Here is a 19,503-nt window from a genome sequence, read left to right as displayed (position 1 = left end):
ACACCTCGGCAGCGTCTGAGCCCAACGCCTTCTCTCCTCTGTTCCTCCCATTCCTCCAGCTCAGACTTAGATATTCACTCTGGCGCTGGAGTCTCGCTTTTCTTTCTTCCCTTCTCACGAAAAGGACTTGCTGTCTCAACTCTTTCACAGGCTTTCATTTTATTCTGGCTTTCGAAACTTCCCTTCCATATTTTCTCCTTCCCTTTGTGTTTCTTTCTGGGTTTCCTTTCTCAAAACCATTTGCTATGTATTCTTTCCCCACTCACTCACTCATTCATTGATTTGTTCATCCTTTCTTCCACCTTTCCCTTTTCACACATGCACAAAAAAACCCTCAATGTACCTTTCCAATCTCTTCACTGCTGATCTAAAACAGAAAACCAGGGAGAAAAAGTCAGGTCAAAATCGTGGGCTTAGACCTGAATTGCATGAAAAGCAAGTTCAAAAAGGTGTGTTTGGGTTGGGCTCTCAGCCTGATTGTCTTTCATCTCTCTGTGTGTGTGTGTGTGTGTGTGTGTGCGTGTGTGTGTGCGCGCTTATTTCTCTGAGTGTACATTTCGTTTTAGTGTCTTTAAGAAAGTGTACCTTATGTGGTCTTTTACTAATTATAATGACAATAATAATACAAACATTGATCTGTGGGGGAATCATTTCAAGGTGTTTTGTTTTTCTTTTCTTTTCTTGTTCCCCCTGACTTTTTTTTTCTTTGCCTAACATAATTCTCACTGTTTCGTTTTGGTTTTCTTTCCCATTTTCTTTTTAGTAAAGAAACTTGTGCTAAGCACACCTTTATATAGGATTTCTCTCCAGGAATTCTGGCTTCTCTCCCATACAGCAATCACTAGTGGGTGAGTTTCTTTTCCTTTTCTTTTTTTGTTATAAAAAAACTTCCTCAACAAATAAATACCGGTAAGTCAGGTCTTAAATAACACCTTCTTATATGAAGGCCAAAAATAGACTTCGAGAAAGAAAAGAGAGTGGTGCCTTTTTTTGCTTCATGGTTGCCTGAGCAACGGACTGAAAAGTGACAGCTCTCTGTCTCCCATTTTGGGGTGGTTCTTTTTCTTTCTTTCTTTTCTTCCCCCACCCCAAGAGGTAACCTAAATTAGGTACCTTTCTTTTGCATAATCTCTCACTCCATATAAGGAAAAGAAGCTGATATGGTGGGCGGAGAGTAACTCTTTCTAGCCTGGATGCTTTTTCACCTGTTCTGCTCAGGGATAGCGCTTGCAAGCTGTCCTTCCTTGGGGCTGGATCCTCTGCTTCAGGAAGAAAACCCATTGGGGCCGTGTCTCAAGGGGTCCCTGTGTTTGTGTGTTTTGTTTAAATCTTCTTCGATTCCGTGCTTTTTGTTTAAAAAAGAGAGAGGAAAGCACAACTGAAACAGGCTCAGTCATGGTGGCTCCAGGAAACAGGATTTTCACTGTTATGCAATGATAGCTTTCTGCAATGCAGACAGCCTGTTTATGCAATCCAGTTAACCAGAGACAACAACTCCTGAAAAGTTCTTTCAAACTCTGTTGGATTTTTACATGTTCAGTGTATAGTGTGTCTGGAAGGGTGGAGGTGGAGGGTGCATGTTTAATCAGAGGCTGAAATGACTTGAAAGAAATTTCATAAATATCAGCAAGATCAAAGACCCATTGGCTCCTTCCCTTCCCAGGATAAGTGATCACAGTAGTGATCACTTACCAGTAGATCATTTCCCAGGAGTGACAAGGGGCATTACTTCTCAAGTGCAGAGCTGTCTGGAGGGCAGGGTTCCTTAGAGAACCACGGTGACTTGTGGATAACTTAGGAAACTCCACTCGCTTGACATTTTTTGGCTGCAAAACAGCTGTTGGCTCGGGTTAGCAGCCCTGGGTGGAAAAATGCTGGATCCCTTGAAATCTGTATGGCAGGGCTGGGGAACCTTTTCCAGCCCAATTCCTTTTGTGTGGCCATATGCCAATGGGAAGCACCAGAGGCAAAATATGGCAGAGCAGCAAACATGAACTCTACCAGGGTACAGTAGACTACCTTCTCTCTACACAAACACACACGCACACACATGCTCCATTTGACCCTCCATCCATCCATCCATCCAGGCAGGCAAGAGGAATCAGTGCAAATTTAAGAACACATTACAGCCAGGCCAAAACTCACAAAGGGTGTGTGGAGCTTGATCAGTGAGTCATGTGACCTGGGGAAGGACTGTGACCCAGGGAAAACCCTGATGGCCAGACAGAGAGGACTGGAGGGTCACATTCAGCACCCCCACCTCTGGGCCTAAGGTTCCCCTCCCCTGCTGTATGAGGTGACTTCATCTCCATGGCAGCCTGGATCTCTCCAAGAGCCTTAAGGGCTAAGTATCAACAAGTGGGGTGATAACCAGTGGCTTTAGGGCAGAAGCCCAGTAAAGTATATCCCGTGAGGATCATGAATAGGAAGCACACTTAGGCTTTACTAGGCTGTTGGTGGGGGGGGGGCTCTTCATTCTTCCTTTAATTTCCTAATGTATATACCCAGAAAGTAAACAGCTGCCTTGTTTTGGGGTTGGCCTCATTTTGCTTCCAAACCAATAGGGCAATGTCAGGTGGACAAATGTCTAAGCAGGTACAACAATGGGGACCAGCAACAAAATGTGGCCACGTGAAGTGCTATTGTTTGGGGTTTCAGCCAGCCATGCCTCCTCCAGGTTACTCCATTCCATCCCTTCCTTCAATTCCCCATCCTCAACCCGCTCCCTCAACCACCATTCTGTGCCCAGTAAGAGGACTCAGCCCTCTCACTGGGCTTTTGAGTCGTCCCCTTAGAAGGGGGTTCCCCATCTCAAGGAGACGGGGTTGTCCTTCTGCAAACTTTGGTGTTCTCCCAAGCCTGCTTGAGACCCACACCCGGAGAAGGAGTTTGCCATTAGTATTGTTGCGTGCCACCCCAATCCCCAAGGGGTGCAAAATCCCAGGGGTTGCAGATGCTTACCCAGGGTTTGTGTTTACTTTGGAATGAGGGATAGTGGAGACTGTGGTGTCTTTATGATATATGGTTTTCTTTACACATATATACAACCTGATTGAGGGGCTCACAGCATTAACACCCCAAAGGGTCTTGTTTCTTCCATCGCCGCAGCCCTGGATTCAAAGGGGGAAAGTCAAGAATGAAAGAGAAAGAGAGAAAGGAGAGAAAGAGGAGGGGGGAAACAAGGGAGAGGGAAAGCTTTTAAAAAATGGAAAGGAGGAAAGGATATAGGATATGAATCCACTGTGTTCTTTCAACGTTCTTTTAGATGCACAGTGTTATAAATAGGCCCTGGGAGTCCCCGGCTTTTCACTGTGGGGGTTTTCCTGCCAGCATCCTGTTTCCTCAAGATGGGTCCTTTCCACAGCTCTACGGCTGGGATCCCCTCCTGACGCAGCCCTGAGCTTGAGTGGGAAGGACTTGGGAGAGCAAATAGAGTCTGTGGATGCAGGCAAGGGTGTCAGAGCCCTGGATGAGAGGAAGTAGCGGCTGCCTGCGATGGAAAGGCATCTACTCCTGCAGGAACAACTGAGCCTCCTGGGTGCTTAACCCACGAGGAATCTAAGGCTGTGCCTGCACACATTTAAAGCACATTCCCCACAAAATAATTATGAGAACTGTACTTTGATAAGAGTGCTGAGAATTGTAGCTCTGTGGGGGATAAATGATACTCCTCAGGATTCAGGGAGGTGAGGGATGTGCTTTGAACGGATGTATGGTGCATATTCTGGCTGCATTCAGACAGCTCGTGATCTTTCATCTTTCACATGGTGCAAAAGTCATTTCTGTACCTATATATCTGCTTAAGCTGCATGTGCAAGTTATATTTGCGATAGTTACCTGCATAGTTTTTTTATGTAACTGGGCTGTAGGTGCAAGTTATAGGTGCAATAATCACCTATCAGGTGATCTCAGCTAACACACTTATGCGCTCAGACGGAACCACTGACTTAGCAGGTGTACCACAGTAGCTGATGGCCCTGAGATTTAACTTGCACCTTGAGACTTCCAAGAATGAGCCCCACAAATACTTTTTATTTTTATTTGCCTCCAATCTGTCCTAAATAGGATCATACCACATATTTCTATAATGCCATTGCAATACTGGCAGGTGTATATTTTATCCTATTCCTATCAAATCTGTGCACGCTGGGTCAATGTTCAATATGTCCAGCCCACCATGACTCCAAAATCTCTTTCCTGGCTAGTTACCACCAATTCAAACCCCATCAGAGAAGTTGGGGGTCTTTGCTGCACGGTACATCACACTTAGGAGGAGTTCACTCTAGACATTTAAGGCAGAATGGTTATTATTTGTTCACTCACTTTCCACAGGACGGCATCATCCCATTTCTGTCTCCCTGCCACTTCTTTCATCTTTTTTTCCTGACTTTCTCCAGTGAGTGTCCAGTATTGACTGCACTGACTGGCAGCGGCTGTCAAGCAGGATCCTTTCAAAGACCTGCAGGGAGATGCCAGGGGCTAAACTTGGGTGCTGTGGCTCAAGCCTCTCCAAGCCTTTGACCCAGAAGCCCTACTCTGGGCTGCACATACGAACTGGGTCAGGCGAGGAGGAGCTCCCTCACTGCATGCAAAAGGTCCTGGGTTCAACCCCTCCTATCTCCAGGTAGGACTGGGAAACAAAGACTTGGCCTGAAACTCTTGGGAGATGCTGCCCATCTTCTTTTCCGCTGCTCTGGAGGGAAGGACATGAAGCAACGGATCCAAATCCCAAGAAAGGAAATTCTGCCTAAAGGCATGGCCAAACTTGGCCCTCCAGATGTTTTGGGATTACAATTCCCATCATCCCTGACCACTGGTCCTGTTCGCTAGGGATGATGGGAGTTGTACTCCCAAAACATCTGGGGGGCCAAGTTTGGCCATGCCTGGAACCTTAGGAATAACATTGTGATGGTAAGAGATGTTTGACAGTGGGAACAGACTCCCTTGGAAGCTGGCGGACTCTCCTTCATTGGCGGTTTTTAAGCAGAGGTTGGAGGCCATTTGTCATGGATGCTTTGGCTGAGATTCCTGCACTGCAGAAGGTTGGATTAGATGGCCTGCAGGGTCCCTTCCAGTCCTACAGTTCTATGATTCTACAAGTAGAGAATACTGAGTTAGATAGACCCAAGGGTCTGCTGCCTGGTGGCAAATGCTCCAGCAACCCAGACAGCTGCCCACTCCCACCCTGGCTTGCCTTCTTACTTGCAGCCAGCCCAGGAAATGGTCCTGCCTGCCTGCCAGCTTCCTCCTCCTGGGTCTCAATTTCCCCTATTTGGAAATCAGCAGGGAGGAGGATAGGGACAAAGCCTCTCATTGGCTCTAGCGCCACCTACTGACGGGCTCCCTTCCTCCCAACCAGTCCTATTGGGCTCCACCCACCACTAGCTCCGACTTTATATTAGGCCACTTGCTATGTTTTTATGCTACAAAGCCCCAAACACGTTTTTTTTGGGGGGGGGATGGTGCTCATATATAACCAGGACTCGGCTTGAGCACAAATGCTGGGTGAAGTTATGCCCGGTGGCAGGGCTGTTTTTCTTCGTCCCTAAACCCAGTTCCGGGTGGAGGTGTGCGCGCGCGGCGGGGGAGGGGGAAAGAAAAGGGGGAAGTCCCAGCAAGGCGGAGGAGAGTCTGCCTAAAAGGGTGGCAGACAAGCAGTCCGATTTGCTAACAGCTTAGCCTAAATCTAAGTGAATCACATAGCATTGTGACAGTGACTCACTGCCCTGCTAGCATCCACTCTGTGGGGTTGGAGAGGGAAAGGGGAGAGGGGTTATGGTGAGGATTTGAGGTGGGGGGGCGGTCTTGCCGATGACTGCAGAGCCACTCACCACCCCATTGCTTGCCAAAGCCTCCCCTCCTCATTCTTTCCCCCCACCCCACATACCTCCCGAGCACCCCTGCTCAGGTCTCTTAAGAACCTTCCTGGACCTCGCCCCTCCCACCCTTCACCTCTTTGCTGCTAATTTGAGTTCTGAATCAAGAAGCTAAAAACAGCAACCCAGCGGCTAAATATAGCCAGCCTGGAGTGCGCACACACGCTGGCGCTCCTTTGCTTTGCAATTCAGAGCCTGTAATGCACAGTCCCTCTGCTGCAGCGTGTGGGGGCGGCCAACAGCGTCGCTCATCATTGCGAAGACTGCAGTGGGGGGAGAGGGAGGAAGGAGAGAGAGAGAGCAAAAGCGGGGGCGGAGGCATCCAAGCTGTACTTTTACCCCAATAAGGGATGATATAAATATCTTTTGGCTCAGAGAGCTGTTTGTAACAGAAATGGCACAGATGCATTCAGATACCCTGCCACCTATAAAGCAGGGGGCGGGGGCGGGGGGGGGAGAGAGGTGCTGAGCATGTATGTAAAAGGCAGCCTGCACATCATAGAATCATAGAGTCAGAAGGGACACTGAGGATCATCTACTCCAACCCCTTTGCGATGCGGGAATGTTAAGCTGCCCCATAGGGGATTGCACCTGCAACCTTGGCGTTATCTGCACCATGCTCTAACCAACTGAGCTATAGGGCCAAATCATGCTTTGACAGGCTGCTCATATATCCTTTTCTTCTTCTTTCTTCTGTGATCACTTGTAGCCAAGTAAGATTGACTTCCATAAACATGGTTTTAACAGTCAGTCCGTAAGTGACTGTGGAGGCCAATTCTGGATCCACACATCCTTCTACAGTGGGGACATAGGTTTCCAGGCAGGAGTTGATCACAGTGTGGATTTGCCAAGCATGCCTTTGTCTTAGCACGTTTCTCTCTTGCATCCTGAGTTCGAGTGTCTTCAAAGCCCATGACACCTTTGGTAAAGGCTGTTCTCCAACTGGAGCGCTCGCAAGCCAGTGTTTCCCATTGTCGGTTGTGCAGTTGTCCCAGTTGTGCAAGCTGTTGGCTGTAGGAGTGCCAGGGATGCTGTACCAGCACTGGACACTGCCCCCCACCACCACGTGCATAGGATTGTAATGCAACCCCAAAGTGTTGCCTTATGCCAAGTCTTGCTATTGGTCTATCTAGCATAGTATTGCCAACACTGGCTGGCAGTGGACTTGGGGGATTCGGGCAGCAGGCGCTCCCAACACTACCTGGAAATGCCAGGGTTTGATCCTGGGCCCCTCTGTGTGTGTGCTGTGCTATGGTCTTTGCCCTAAGCAAAAGAAGAAGAAGAAGTAAGTTTCTAGTCCTCAACGTCCTGGATGAAGGTCTGATCCAGTTTGTTATTTTCTACTCTGACTGGCAGCGGCTGTCTAGGTTCTTGGGAAGAGAAAGTCTTCCCCACCAACCATTCCCTGACCATTTTTAAAAACAGGAGATGAAGACCGTCTGCATTGAAAGCAGGTGCTTCAGCAATGAACTAAAGACTGCAGTTTCCACTCATAATTTCCCTGCCAATGTTTGTGCCCTGCTCCCATTGGAATGGTCCGAGAGGTAATCCATGGGGGTTCTCCTCTCCCGGGGAGAGGGGCAGAGTGAGTCTGCTAGGAGGCCAGGAGAAGAGGCCTTTCCTTTCTCCAGTGGTGGCGACTGAGCCATTGTTGATACGCCACATTCTGGTGCTAGTCATTGCACAGGCGGTGACAGAGGAGGCCCATAGGGTCATATTATCTAATCCTCTGCCAGATCCTCCAGTGGAAGTTTTTAAGATGAGGATGAATGACCACCTATCAGGGATTGTTTTGCTGCAATTTCTGCATTGCAGGGGGTTGGACCAGGGGGTCTGTACAATTCTATGATTCTATGTAAAATCAAGGCTGTAGATAGACAGAGCCATGCAGTCTCCTTAGCTGTTACTTAACGGGGTTTTTTTTTAAAAAAAACATGTGGCGGCGCTCCCCTCCTTGCATAGCCAAGGAGAGTGTTCAAAACTTAAAATAAATTCAAAAGCAAACATTGTGAAAGGAGGCAGGAGGAGGAGAGATTCCCAGGCCAAGAGTTCGAACCGTGCATCCTTGCGCCCAAAAGCAGCAGCTGAATATTTCACTGACAAATTACTGGAGAGCACCAGGGCTTCTTTAATAGTAACAGCAAATGAATTGCCTCCTACCGTAGTGCAGTGGGGAATAAGAAAAGAAATCTCTCTGCTGAGTGTGTGTGTTGTGTGCCTTCCTTATGTGTGGGAATGGAAGGCAATATTAATTAACAGAAAGGGGATGGGAAGAGGAAAAAGTGGGAAGGCAGTGAAATTAATTATGAGGGGAAATGGGGGATAGAAATTGATTTATAAGCATGGAAGGGAATTGAACTTAGTTATGCAGGAAAGGGTTGTGCAAATGTGTTCTTATTGCTGCTTAGTGAATTACACCAGTTACAAAGTGAGGAATTAATAATCAAGTTTCTTGGTGAATCATTAAAAGGGTTAATAATACAACTGAGTATAGTACAGAAAAGGGATACTTTTTCATTTCCCCCCTCTTTGGCCACACCCATTTCGACACGCAGCCGCTAGGGGGCTGCCTCTAGGTCCGTGCAACCCTTGAGCCCCCAAAAGGTTAGGCACAGTGTGAAGGTGTTTGAGTGCAACATGGGCCTTTGCAGCAACAGACCTACATCCACCCATCACCGCAGGGTGGGAGCAGGGTGGAATCACTTCCTGCATGTGTGGTGAGAAGGACCACATTGAAAGAAAAAATAACAGTCCCGGGGAATTTTGATAAAGAAAAGAGATTGAGTGAATACATATCATGAGTGTGAATTTGGTGTTAAAATTTGGTGCCCCCCCCCCCGAAGCCTGAGGGCCAAATGCAGCCCTCTAGACCTCTCTCTCAAAACTTTGCACAGGCTAAATCTGCTCAGCCACATGTTCCCTCCCCAGGCTGCACCCCTCAACACCCCTTACTTTGCACCCTCCTTGAGTGGTTTTGCTGGCTTGAATATATACAAAATTCAAGGTGTGTGTGTGTAAATCCTGCAGGCATGTTAACTTGAATAAGACAATACCTTTGGGGGGGGGTTGCCTCCAGACTGTCGACATTTTGCAGGAATCAAGTGCACACTGTAAATTTAAAGTGGATTTATGCACTCTGTTTCTCTAAACCACAGAGCCTAGGGCTTGCCAATCAGAAGGTCGGCGGTTCGAATCCCTGCAACGGAGTGAGCTCCTGTTGCTCGGTCCCTGCCCACCTAGCAGTTTGAAAGCACGTCAAAGTGCTAGTAGATAAATAGGTACCACTCCAGCGGGAAGGTAAACGGTATTTCCGTGCAGTGCTCTGGTTCGCCAGAAACGGCTTAGTCATGCTGGCCACATGACCCGGAAGCTGTACGCTGGCTCCCTCGGCCAATAATGTGAGATGAGCGCCGCAACCCCAGAGTCGGCCACGACTGGACCTAACAGTCAGGGGTCCCTTTACCTTTAATGCACTCTGTTTCTCTCCCTAATAAATTTACTTTAAACAACAACAACTCAGACTTTTTGCAGAGAAATGCACTGCAAAATGTGGATGGATAAAAAGTTAAGAGGAAGATGTGTAACCACCATGCAAGCAAATGCAGGGTGGTTGCTCACTGTTGCATAACTGCCCCGTCAATAAATCAGGACAAATGCTCACTAAAGAGCAGGCATCGTCTAACCTCTGTGAAAAAGAAACCAGGATGAATAAGCTAGGGTTGCCGTATCCCCCAAAGTGAAAAATCTGGACAAAGTTATTGAGCTTTTTTCTGGCAGCCTGTCTGTAGGAGTCTGGAGAGAGCGAGGGTAGCATCGGCAAGGCTGGCACCAAGGGTTGACAACACCGGGCGTCTGCTAGCGCCCATATCCCAATAGTGGGCCCTTTGCCCTGGTACTTGGCCCTCTCAAGTTAGCAAACTAAGGAGGAGTAACCCCTGCACCCCCTGTCCATCCCACCCCCTCTCTCCCTGGGAAGTGGGGTGGATTGGGCCCCAGAGAAATGGGACAGTGAACAGGCAGCAACAGCAGAGAGGAGGTAGAAGAGGCAAGCATCTCATTCCAGGGCCCTGAAAAAGATGGAACTGGCACCATGCCACCACGTTTACACTGTGGTCATTCTGCTGTGTCCAACACTGGAGAAGATTTTTGCACAGGAGTAGGGAACTTTTTCCAGACTGGGCAACTTTATGAAGCCTACATGCCAGTGGCGGGCAGAGCCAGGAATGCTAATATTACCTTTTTATAAAAGCAGGCTTCTCTACACCACTCACATGCCCCTCCCTGTTCTCCATCCCCACAAGCAAGAGGCGTTCTCAGAACATCCCGGCCAGCCAGGCACAAACATTTGGGGTGCAACATAGGGCCAGTGAGCGGTGTGGCCTAGCAAAAGTCCCCAGGACCAGATACAAAGACCCGGGTTCCCCTTTCCCTGCTGCTAGGGAGGAGTCCCCACGCAAGACTGAGCACATCACGCTGATCATTTACCCTCGACCAGCCCTTAGCAATGGGAACCCGACACTGAAAATATCTCTGTGTCCAAGTTATCAGCCTCCTTGCTGCGCAGTGATTGGAAGCGGGGGGGGGGCACCAGGGGCGCCGACTTATAAAAAATATTGGGGGGGCCCATACCGGGGTCCTGCCGCTGGTTCGCTCGGGTAGCCGGGAGAACGCAGTTCGAGGTGGCGGTGTTGGGGAGAGACCCTCGCTCAGGGCGCCACTAGACTTGGCGGCCGGCGGCCTATCTGGGGGGTTTTGGAGCGTATTTCGGCGGAGCGATTGGGGAGGAGGGGGCTTGTTGCCGGATTCTTCAGCTGGGCCGGAGATCCGCTGCTGGGGAGTCCCTGGGCCGAGTTGTGAGCACAGCCTGCTGAAGGGAGATCCAGCCGATTGCGCGACGGGGACGGCCGGGGCTCTCCGGCTAGGGCGCGCGGCTGGCTGGCTGGCGAGGGAGCAGGTGGGGAGGAGGCGGGGGTCCTCACTCTCTTAGGAAACGCACCCGCGCGCCCGATTGCCACGAAGTCCGAAGGGTGTGTGTGTGGAATTAAAAAGCAAAAACGAGATACGGGCAGGGCAGGCAAAGAGTTTTCTGCAAGAGGATGGAGGGCAGGTTGAAGAGAAAATCACTCAGGATGAGACAGTCAAATCAGCCATGATAAAATGGGCTCAGGATATTGGGTATAACATCATGTTTGAGGACTGGGAAAGGTTATGGACCACCGGAATGAAATTCACGGCATGTAATGCCTTGAAGGAAAATATTATGAAAATGATTTATAGGTGGTACATGACCGCAGTCAAGCTTGCAAAAATATATCACCTGTCTGATAATAAATGTTGGAAATGTAAGGAGGCTGAAGGGACATTCTTTCACCTCTGGTGGACTTGTCCAAAAGTGAAGGCCTTCTGGGAAATGATCTATAATGAGTTAAAAAAGGTATTTAAGTATACCTTTCCCAAGAAACCAGAGGCCTTCCTCTTGGGCATTGTTGGCCAGAAAGTGTTAAAGAAGGATAGAACTTTCTTTATGTATGCAACTACAGCAGCAAGAATACTTATCGCAAAATATTGGAAGACACAAGATTTGCCCACACTGGAAGAGTGGCAGACGCAATTGATGGACTACATGGAACTGGCTGAAATGACTGGCAGAATCCGAGATTTGGGAGAAGAAACAACGGAAGAGGACTGGAAAAAATTTAAGGACTATTTACAAAAACAATATAAGTTGTATGAATGTTAAAAATTTACACGATTCGGAAACTATAGCTTCAGCAATTAGATTTGGGAAACAGGAAATTATATTTTAAGTAAGAAAAGGTCAAAATCTAAGGTAATACTATGTTTAATTTAAGATATAAGTAACTGATGAAAAGTATGTTAAATTTAGAGGTATAGTATTTGAAAAGTACAAAATAAGGTACGAAACAAGGTAATAATTTGCTGATATCTTTATTATAAAGAATGCAGGGTAAGGGAGATGCGAGGAAGTCCAGTTAGTTATATAAAAAATGTGTTGAATGGTTGGTTTTCTTTTCTTCTTTTTCTTTTTTTCTTTTTCTTGTTCTTTTACTTTTTTCTTCAGTGTATGTTTCTAACTTTGTATTTGAAAACTTAATAAAATATTTATAAAAAAAGAAGAAGAGAAAATCCTTTCGCTTTTCTGGGGCTCAGGGAAGTCTCAGAGCCGGAGGTTGGGGAAGGGACCCCCTTTGCTCTGCCCTCTTCTCCCGTCTTAGATTTGCATGGGGGTCCCTGCCCGAGCTTGCCTGGCCACCGGGCCACACAAGGGCCGCGCTCTACGCGGCGCGCCTTGCTAGCCGCGCAGCTGTCCTCCGCGGCTGCGGAGCGGCCCTGCGCAGGTGCCCAGCCCCTCTGGGCGCCCACTGCGCTGCCAATGACAAGCGGGCGACGTCGCCGGCGGGGAAGGCGTCACTTTCTTTCCCGATCCTTCATCCTCCCAGTCTTCCAGCCCTTTTTTGGGTTGGAAGCTCGTCTCGTTCGCCCTTCTCCTTTCTTCACCCTGCGCGCAATTTTCCTCCCTCGTCTCCCTCCCCATTTCTCCTTCCTTCCTTCCTGACTGACTGACGGGCTCGGGCTCAGGCTCGGGCTCCGGGTCGGGCTCAGGCTCGGGCTCCGGGTCGGGGTCGGGCTCGGGCTCCGGGTCGGGCTCAGGCTCAGGCTCGGGCTCCGGGTCGGGCTCAGGCTCGGGGTCGGGCTCAGGCTCGGGGTCGGGCTCGGGCTCAGGCTCGGGCTCGGGCAGCCACAGCGTCGGCGGTGTTGGCGCGCTATAAAAGCCGCGGACGCGCCCACCGCCGCCCGAGATTATTGGGGGGGCTGAGCCCCCCCAAACGAATTTTTGAGGGGGCTCGGGCCCCCTCAAGCCCCATGGAGTCGGCGCCTATGGGGGGCACAGATCCTGCCACATCTCGAATTTTACACAGCTGCTTCAAGGTTTGGGAGACACCTGAGCAAAGTGTCCTCTCAGTTTATTTGTTTGTTGAGATATATTTCCTCTTTGTTTGGGGAGGAGCACAGGGGGAAGTGGGGGGGGGGGAGCAAGAGGCATGGCTTCCATCCTATATCGTATATCCCAGTTGCTGAATTGTTCACTGTTGTTGGACCAATGTGTTTGACGGTGCTCCTCACTGCCTATTTTAATTTCATTATTATTACCGAAGAGGCAACAGCCCTTCTGATCCATTCTGGCAAAGCATCATCGCCGCTGTGCCAGCACTGAGGGAATTGGCTGCTGCAATGTGTATTAATTTAATCTAGGAAACGGGCTGCGGGGCAGGGAGAAAAGGAAATAATAAATTCAGTGATGGGCAAAGAGGAATAGAGGAGGAAGAGGAACATTCCAGGGGTTGACACCTTGTTACATAAAATAGCCCCCTCACTGGTACAGCCTTGAATCTGTTGCTTTTAATAACCCAGGAGAACAAGCTATTTATATTCTTCCACCTAGCCAGGACAAAAAAAATATAATGTAAAGTGGAGGGATGGAAGCCATCTAGAAAAAAATATGTGTTTTTCAATCATGTTTTCAACAGGGAGATTGCATACAACAGAGGCATTTGGAGAGAGAAGCAGAGGAGGAGAGAGAAACCAATTATCTGGGCCTATATTTGGATCACTCGTATGTCCGGATGTGAAAATGGCTATCGTCATGGGGTCCTTTTGCCGAACTGTCTTTGCCCCTCACTACCGCTGGCCTGGTGACCCACATATGAAATTTGTGTCTGAGATTGGGAGAAACTGTAAGGCTATCCAATCCAACCCTCTTCCGGAAATCAGGACAGTTCTCCTGTTAGCTCCCGCCTCGTAACTGCCTAATTTCCAATATGATTTGGGCTCAAATCCCTGCAAGGTGTTGTTGGTGTTTCCCTAATACCAGCTATGTAGAAACCAGGCAGTGTTGCTCAGAAGAGACCGGCGGGGGTGGCATGGCACTCTGCACATGCTTAGTTCAATCCTGTTCTTTCCCATGATCCAATGCCGAGCTTTCGCACATGAAAGATAATAATAATAATAATCTGGCTGGGTTTCCCCAGATGCAGATCTGATCATCACAGTCCGGACTACCATCAAAATGCATTTACGAGCTGAGTCAGATGAAATACAGGAATAACCCACCAACCCTATGGTCCACAGGAAAAGGCCCAAAAATGTTCCCGTTTTGTGTAGACCCCCCTGCCATGCCCCCTTGTACTTTGCTGCGGTTCTGAAATCTATTTATGTTTCATCCCACCTACCCACTTCATTGCCTTCTCTCCCCCCCCCAATCTCCTTTTGCAAGGTGGGGGCCAGAAAGAGTGTGAGGAGCGTATTGGAGCTTGATCCCCCGTCTTCATCGAAAATATCTCAGCCGTTGCCATGGTGACCCACCCACGGCTTCACCAAAAAGGACAAGGAGCTTCACAAGAGAGGGAGGGAGGGAGAAGCAGCTTTTTATAGAAAGAAGTGTGTGTATCTGATGGGGTGGGGGAAGCAAGCCCCCCCCTCCAGAAAGAGTTTAGGGTTCACAGCGTTCCTGTCAACAAGGCCTGTGTATGTTCCCTGTGAGGGAGGATAAATCTGTGCCCACCGGTGCTGAAAATACACGGCTCCTCTCAACTGATGTAGAATTTTGCACAGAGGCCGACTCCCCCCCCCCCCCCCGGCTGGGCTGTGGTAGCTTTCAACATCAGCATGGGACAGGCAGAAATCCAACAGGTGCTGCATCTTCCAACTCAGGGGGAACGTCGCATGTTGCGGCTGTTACCTGTCACATCACTGTTCGGATGGGTTGGCAGTTTGCTGGCAGGTTTGACTTACGTAAGGTGCTTGTGCTAGTGTTTGAAGGCCTAAACGACTTCGGGTCCAAATATCAGAAAGACAGCCTCCTTCCCTACAGACCGTGTTGGGTGCTGAGATAAACCAGGCCCCCTTCTTGGGAGCTCTGCCACCCACAGAAGTTGGAGGGAAGGTGGCCACAGCCCAGAACTGTCTTGTGACATGTCCTATAGCCTGTGGACTTTAGGTTTTTTTCTCATCTAAAAGGGAAGGCGAACCTAAACAGCTGAGCATGTTCAACTAACTGACTTCTAGGAGAGAGGAAAATGTAAAACCAGCAAGAAGAAAGGATATGCAATGGAGTATCTTGGGAAAGGGGATGACTGGCACACCGCACTGCAATGTTTTGTTGCAGATCACACTTCTCGCCTCTAACAGTAGAGATGGTTGTCATTAAGTGGGTGCCATTTTTTCAGTACCACCACAATTCTTTAGTTAGGCTGGTTCCGACATATATATTACCTTACTTATAGAGCACTCCTATGAAGGAGAGTTCTCCATCTTCCAGGGTAGTTTGTTGCTCTGTAGCTTTGACTACTCAATTAGCAGCTGAATATATTAATAGCCTTCACTGAAGTTTGAGTTTGGACTTGAAACCTGAATAAATGTTATTCAAGAGACTTATATCCTGCCTTTTCTTCTCCTTTGTAAACGATATCTAAAGCAGCTGGATTTAGGCTAACCCCTTTAAAACACATTCGAAGCACATTATTTCCCTCAAAGAATTCTGGGTACTGTAGTTTACCCGTCACAAACAACCCCTCACAAACTACAGTACCCAGAATTATTTGTGGGCAGAAATGTGCTTTACGGTACAGCATGTTCACAGTCTTAGGTCAAAAACAAATACAAAGATAAACTATTAAATCATTAAGTCTATGTATTCAGCAGAATGAGTCCATTCAGAATGAACCTGTTAAGATAAAATAAATAAATGGATCTCAACATTAACAACAACAACAGTAATAACAACAACAACAACAACAACAACAACAACAACAACAACAACAACAATTTCAGATATTTAAAATCTAGCATTTTGGAAATAAAGCTCAGCTTTCAGCTCAGTCTTCTCCTCACTGTGCAAGTCTTCCACTAGCAGGGAAGACATAACACAGCTGTTATGTAGAGCAGGTGGTCAAAAAGATTATTCCCTTGGAGTCTTCTTTTTTAAATTTAAAATCTCAGAACGGATATACTGCTTTATGCTATCTCACACTCAATGCCCCTGCTTTGCACACCAAGTATTTTTGCCTGGTTGGAATGTGTCCTTGAACTCCAATCGTTTTATTTTTATTTATTTTACACAATTTGTATACAGTGGTACCTCGCAAGACGAATGCCTCGCAAGACGAAAAACTCGCAAGACGAAAGAGTTTTTTGTTTTTTGAGTTGCTTCGCAAGACGAATTTCCCTATGGGCTTGCTTCGAAAGACGAAAACATCTTGCAAGTTTGTTTCCTTTTTCTTAAAACCGTTAATACCCAGGGTGCATTGCTTGAAGAGGTGCAGTTGCGACTTCGCAAGACGAAACATTCGCAAGACGAAAAAACTCGCAGAACGAATTAATTTCGTCTTGCGAGGCACCACTGTACTACTTAATCGTTAGTACTTTTACTTGGCTTACATAAAATGCAATAATTATGCCATGCAATAATTATACCTCTTAGCTGCCTGGATGGAGGATAGAGACAGGTATGTGAGTGAAAGTAGCTTACTGCACAAAGATAAAATTCACACCCATTACTCCTCCTACTTCTGCATCTGACCTCACCATTGGCCCACAGCCAACCCCCAGAAGGTTGCCAAGAAGGGTATGTAGCGCTTAGGTCCTAAAAGGGTTCTGCAACCCTGCACTACAGACTGCTCCAATCTGGTTCCATTGCAAAGTGAGTATAGCTCTGTTCTGAGTTCTGGGGCTGGGAGTGGAGTGGCTTACACCACGGCAAAACCAACAATAATTGTTGCTTCCACATCAGAGGAAGGTTCCTAAAACCGCAGCTATCCAACAGCACCGGAACAAATTTAGAGCAGTTTCTGACCTCTTTGAATGGTTCCAAGTTCTCACTGCTCAGATAGACTGCTCCTGTTCAGAAGGTGCTGTGCAAAAGACTTGCTGCCTGCTGTCCAATGCCACCTCTTCGATTTTCTCTTTCCCAGCATCCCTAATTGGCTGGTTGGAGCTTTACTGTGAAAGACTGCAAGCAAGGACTGATAAGAAGCTGCAACAAACCCATTCCACCTGGCCTGCTGCCCTTACTAAGCCTCTGAGAGAGCCAATAGCTTTTTCTCTCTCTCCTCGAAGACGTGGTTAATGGTTTTGTTCTGCAAAGAAATGTGACATTGTTTTATATCAATTCTGCGAATGGCCAACTAAAACAAAAATATCATTTAAAAATAAAAATAAAACAAATGTCTAGTACTATATTCCAAGATCCCTACTGCCCATTTCATGCCCTCATCCTATGGTATAGGAGAGGCAAGCAAAAGATGGATGGGAATCAAAAGGGAAGAGGAGGTGGATTACGCAATAAAAGGGAAGGTGATAAAAGACACAAAAAGACAAAATGAAAAATTCAGCAAAGCCTGAACACCATGTGTCTCCACCAAGCCAAATTTGGCCCTCTAACCCCGTATGGGTGAGATCAACATTCTGCTTTAGCCAGTGGAGTACAATTCATTGGGGTGAATGGGGCCACCACCAACAGTCCCTGCCTGCCTTCGCACGTACATCCGGCCCAGGGGGTGCCCCTGCATGTCAGCTTTTTGTTAATCAATTATGCAGGGTGGGTCTTACCTGCCCTCCCTCCCTTCCCATATTTAATTCAAGTTGGCACCCTTGATCTGCTGCCTGATCCGTCATAACTGGAGGCGGCATGGGCTGAATCCAAGACTGTCTGCATCCGAAGCAGTTGAAATGTGGCCCCTCTCCCAGAAATCTGTACCTCTGTCTCACCCAGCGTGCATCATGCACACACACACAAAATATTTGCCCACCTCCCCATCAACTCAAACACAAAAGCTTCTTTCTGTATGCAACTCTCCCTCTCTCCTGTTAGGATCCCAAGTTGACCATTCTGTTAGTCAACCCTTGATGACTGGCTCTTGAGTGTGTGGACCACTGTCTGACTCCACAGAGAAATGTTATATTTGACGTCGTCGCCTGGATCAGTGGGTGCCTCATCCATACATAGAACAACGTGCCCATTCATCACTTGATGCTGCAGTCATCAGATGATGGGCCAGGCACATGGAGAGAGGACCACTTTCAGAGAGCACCCCAGAGAGAAATGATGTGTTGTATTAATGTCTGATGGCTGGGCAGCCAGGTGGGTTGAGAGGCCTTTGAAAGAGAAGCCTGTGTGTGTGTGTGTGTGTGTGTGTGTGTGTGTGTGTGTGTGTGTGTGTGTGTCCAGTCCTGGGCCCTGGATCAGAAGGTCGCTGGCTGCTGGGCTCTGCGCCTTTAAATCTGGAGGAGAGCTTGCGTGCCGGGAGGGGGAGAGGAGCTGACGCAGCTGCATTCTGCCTTTCGCTGCCAAAATAGGGAAAAGGGCTGAAAATCTTGAAAAGGAAAATAAGCACCACAAGGCAACCGAAGCTCTGGCGTCACTGCCTCTGCTCTTTCCCTCTCCCTCTCCACCGCCCCCCCCCCTTGCAGCCTGCCTCGCGTTGCCACAGCAACAGCACACAACCAGCATCCAGGGCTGGAAAGCTTTTGAGTGGCAGCTCAGGGATGGGAGGAGGGTTCCCAAGTTTGAATAGCATCCCGTCCTGCTCACTTTGCAATGGAGCTGAGAGAGGCGAGTGGAAAGGCTCCGCTGGAAGCCTGCTGTTTGAACCCGTCGCCAGCCCCCAAACTCCATAAGATCAAAGAAGATAGACATTTGAGATTCCTTTTTCGGAATCTCAACTATTGCCAATCTGACTCTTCCAGCTGCAACGGCTCTGTTCTGCCCCCCACTGTGGGAGCCAGTAGCCACTGAGTATCAGTTACTTAAGTGTCCCAGGAAGAGAGAGGCTCTGCTACTGTTTTCCATTATTTTAATTCCTGGTGGGTTTGTTTGTTTTCATTCTGCTGTTCATAAAATGCTTATCCTTCATTATTGGTGGTCCCCACTTCTATTTTGCAAGCCACTCTGGATGCTTATTGGTAGAAGAACAGGATATAGTTAAAAACAAGTGTAGAATAACAGAGCTAGAAGGGACCCGCAAATGTCATCTAGTCCAACCCCCTGCAATGCAGAAATTGTAACAACAAAATCCCCGACAGATGGCTATCCAACCTCTGCTTAAAAACCTTCAACGAAGGCGAGTCCACCACCTTCCAAGAAAGTCCATTCCACTGCCAAACAGCTCTTAGAGTGAGAAAGCTCTTCCAAGAACTGCCATGATCTTCCCACCCTCTTTTTCCCCCTTCAGCACCTCTGAAGTATTACTGGTTGTCATTTTGACTGCACTGGCATGTGTCAAAACCACGGCAAACAGCTAAATTGTGAAATTCCCTTCCACAGGCTGTATCATTGGCCACTAACTTGGAGAATGTAAAAGATTAGACAAATTCTTGGAGCCTAAGGCTACAGGACTCTCAGCTAGAGCATCCATGACAGATGGCCATCCAACCTTTGCTTAAAAACCTCCAATGAAGGAGAGTCCACCACCTCCGGAGGAAGTCCATTCCAGTGTCAAACAGCTCCTACTGTCAGAAAGTTCTCCCTTTCTGGAATCTCCTTTCTTGTGCCTTTTTAATGGCAGGACAGGCAACAGGTGAAACTGGTCGCCACTGTAGTACCTACCAA

The 19,503-nt window shown here is 48.0% G+C and overlaps 2 long non-coding RNA genes across 2 annotated transcripts in view; both read left to right on the top strand.

The window, feature by feature from the left end:
• Window positions 1-19,503, top strand: part of LOC310694616 — a 197,782-nt gene that overhangs the window by 17,371 nt on the left and 160,908 nt on the right. The gene's annotated exons all lie outside the window — the stretch shown is intronic.
• LOC310694614 lies at window positions 769-17,129 on the top strand. Its single transcript, XR_014519772.1, has 2 exons — window positions 769-848; window positions 16,868-17,129. It is a non-coding gene; the product is annotated as an uncharacterized lncRNA (long non-coding RNA).

This window comes from Podarcis liolepis (assembly GCF_965112155.1).
Source record: "Podarcis liolepis genome assembly, chromosome: 15".
NCBI classification, from domain to species: Eukaryota; Metazoa; Chordata; class Lepidosauria; order Squamata; family Lacertidae; genus Podarcis; species Podarcis liolepis.
This window is presented reverse-complemented; position numbering and strand designations above follow the sequence as displayed.